This window comes from Cherax quadricarinatus, chromosome 10 (genome assembly GCF_038502225.1).
Source record: "Cherax quadricarinatus isolate ZL_2023a chromosome 10, ASM3850222v1, whole genome shotgun sequence".
NCBI lineage: Eukaryota > Metazoa > Arthropoda > Malacostraca > Decapoda > Parastacidae > Cherax > Cherax quadricarinatus.
In genome coordinates, this window is record NC_091301.1 from 39,919,368 (window position 1) to 39,923,356 (window position 3,989).

The window sequence follows — 3,989 nt, forward strand, 5'->3', positions numbered from 1 at the left end:
TGATGACCTTCTTGCAGTATTTGACATGAGAAACTTTGTTGATTTCCCTACTCACATCTCTGGCTCCTCCTTTGACCCAGTAGTGAGTGATCTGGCAGAAGGTATAGTCACTTGTCAACCCCTCGGCTACGTTGGATCATCCGATCACAAGGCTGTTTTTACGACACTTAAAATCCCAACAGAACGAGGTGAGGAGTCCATACTCACAACCTGGCTGTGGGAAAGAGGTAATTGGCCAGCCCTTTGCTCTGAGCTCATCACCACCGATTGGAATGCTCTTCTCCAAGGGGATGTTGACAACCAAGTGAAAGCCTTCACTGGACACATCCTTAATCTTCAACAAGAACACATTCCTCACCGGCAATATGTGATGAAGCCTACAGATCAGCCGTGGTTTGGCTTTCGTTGTAGAGAGGCTGCTACTGCTAAGTACAAAGCATGGCGAAGGTATAAGAGACATCCTACCACCTATAACAGGAACCTGCACAGGCAAGCCTGTAGGCATATGGGTGACATTCAAAAGTGGGCCATTGCTAAATGGGAGGTGGACACAAAAAGAAAACTAGCATCAGGTAGGGTAGGCTCCAAAACCTGGTGGTCCCTGGTCAAGAACAGACAAGATTATGTGCCTGATGAACTCATTCCACCCCTAAATCGACAGGATGGGACCACCTCTACTAGTAGTCAAGAGAAGGAGGACCTCTTTGCCGAACACTTTGCTACCAAAATGCAAGTTCCTGATCCAGCAAGGGTCCCTCCTTGGCTAGCTGCAAGAACTGTGTCAAAACTGTCAGTGGTGACAATAAGGCAGGAGGAGGCACATTTCCTTCTTAAATCACTTGACCAAGAAAAGGCTGTGGGCCCAAGATTGCTGAGAAGATATGCAGACCAGCTAGCAGCACCTCTAACTCGTATCTTTCAGCACTGCCTAATACAGTGTAAATGGCCTTCTCTGTGGAAAGAGGCAAATGTAGTCCCTGTTCACAAAAAGAAGAGCAGAGCAGAAATCAGCAACTACAGACCAGTGTCACTCCTGTCAATCACTGGTAAGATCCTTGAGACAATAATCTCAATACAAATGACAGAGTTTTTTGACTACCACTCACTACTTTGTGACCGTCAATATGGCTTCAGGAAAGGTTACCCTGCTGCTGATCTGTTGTTAAACCTCTCCACTAAGTGGCACCAGTCACTGGATAAATCCAAAGTCAGCTGTGTGGTAGCACTGGACATTGCTGGTGCTTTCGACCGGATGTGGCACCAGGGCCTCTTAGCAAAACTTCAAGCACTGGGAATTGCAGGCTCTATGCTATGTCTCCTAAGTGATTACCTTCATGGTAGATCTCTAAAGGTAGTTCTCAATGGAATGGAATGAGCAAGACATCCTATTGGGGCAAGTGTTCCACAAGGAAGCGTGCTGGGACCATTCTTATGGAATGTCTACTTCAATTACCTTCTTCATCTCATCCCAGAATCCCATGCATAAGCAGATGACTGTACACTGGCATTCACTTATCCAAGAGATGAAATGCCAGTTGCTCTAAGCTGCATCAATCACTAGCTAAGAGCTATATCAGCTTGGGGAAATAGATGGTAAGTAACATTTGCACCTGACAAAATGCAAATGATGATGGTCTCTAGGCACCATGATGGTAAAGCTGGTGCAGTAGTAAGGATGAATGGGAGGGTGTTGGCACCTGGGGAAGAAGGTAATATCCTTGGGGTGAAATTTGACTCCAAACTGACCATGAAGAACCACGTTGTAAATCTTGCAAACAAGACAGCCGGGCAGCATGCAGCACTTCACCGTATCTCGCATCTGCTTGACAGGAGGAGTTGCAAGATTCTGTACGAGGTACAAGTACGCTCACACCTTGAGTATGCTCCACTTTCTTGGTTTGCCTGCCCCCCCCCTCTCATCTGCGACTGCTTGACAGAGTAGAGACCAGAGCAAGGCGTCTCATCTCTCGCCTGGACCAATCCTGGATAGATCTGTCATTTCAGCAGAGCCTTCAACACAGGAGGGATGTGGGTGGCCTTACTGTTATGTACAAGGCCAATATTGTCAAAGTACCACACTTGGATCCACTTCGAGGACAGCGTGAAACAAGCTTTTATGCCACAACACGGGCAGAAAGAAGCAATTTCACTGTGGCTGTACCCTTCTCCAGAACATCACTCCATCTGAGATCATATATACCCAGGATGACTCGATTATGGAACACATTCGTACAGCATAATGATGTCAACGAGTTAAAGTCAGTTGATCAAATGAAAATGTTGGCCCACAGATGGCTCCAACTTCATCCTGTACCCTACTTGTATGTCTCATAACAATAAAAATGCTTTCAAATGAGCTGATGTAGGTAACAGCTCTTAGCTTGCCAATAAAGTTAGGAATCCTTAACCTGGAAATGGGTTGTCAATAAAGCTAGGGATCCTTAACCTTGTCAAACCCTGTGTAAAAAAAAAAAAAGAGAGAGAGGGGGGCAAAGAGAGGAGAGAGAGAGAGGGGGAGAGAGAGGGGAGAAGGGGAGGGAGAGGGGAGAGAGAGATGGGAAATGGGAGAGAGGGAAGAGATAATGAGAGGGGGAGAGATGTTAGAGGGGAGAGATGGGAGAGGGGAGAGAGAGAGAGATAGGTAGAAAGAGAAGCAGATTGATAGACAGAGAGAGAAAGACAGAGAACGTGGAGTGGATAGTGGAGTGAAAGAGAGAGGGAGGGAGGGTTTATCAGGTCGGTTTTCAGGAAGGTGTGAAATCCTATGTGTGTGTGTATGTGTATGTGTATGTGTGTGTGTGTGTGTGTGTGTGTGTGTGTGTGTGTGTGTGTGTGTGTGTGTGTGTGTGTGTGTGTGTGTGTGTGTGTGTGTGTGTGTGTGTGTGTGTACTCACCTATTTGTACTCACCTATTTGTGGTTGCAGGGGTCGAGTCTTAGCTCCTGGCCCCGCCTCTTCACCGGTTGCTACTGGGCCCTCTCTCTCCCCATTCCATGAGCTTTATCAAACCTCGTCTTAAAACTGTGTATGGTTCCTGCCTCCACTACGTCATTTTCTAGGCTATTCCACTGCCTGACAACTCTATGACTGAAGAAATACTTCCTAATATCTCTCTGACTCATTTGTGTCTTCAACTTCCAATTGTGGCCTCTTGTTTCTGTGTCCCCTCCCTGGAGCATCCTGTCTTTGTCCACCTTGTCTATTCCACGCAGTATTTTATATGTCGTTATCATGTCTCCCCTGACCCTCCTGTCCTCCAGTGTCCTCAGGCCGATTTCCCTTAATCTTTCTTCATAGGACATTCCCCTTAGCTCTGGAACTAACCTTGTCGCAAACCTTTGTACTTTCTCTAGTTTCTTGACGTGCTTTATCAAGTGCAGGTTCAAAACAGGTGCTGCATACTCCAGTATGGGCCTGACATACACGGTGTACAGTGACTTGAACGATTCCTTACTAAGGTATCAGAATGCTGTTCTCAGGTTTGCCAGGCGCCCATATGCTGCAGCAGTTACCTGGTTGATGTGTGCTTCCGGAGACATGTTCGGTGTTATACTCACCTCAAGATCTTTCTCCTTGAGTGAGGTTTGCAGTCTTTGGCCATCTAGCCTATACTCTGTCTGTGGTCTTCTATGCCCTTCCCCTATCTTCATGACTTTGCATTTGGCAGGATTAAATTCGAGAAGCCATTTGCTGGACCAGGTGTCCAGTCTGTCCAGGTCTCTTTGAAGTCCTGCCTGGTCCTCATCTGATTTAATTCTCCTCATTAACTTCACATCATCTGCAAACAGGGACACTTTTGAGTCTAACCCTTCCATCATGTCGTTCACATATACCAAAAATAGTACTGGTCCTAGGACCGACCCCTGTGGGACCCCGCTCGTCACAGGTGCCCACTGTGATACATCATTACGTACCATGACTCGTTGTTGCCTCCCTGTCAGGTATTCTCTGATCCATTGCAGTGCCCTTCCTGTTATATGCGCCTGATGC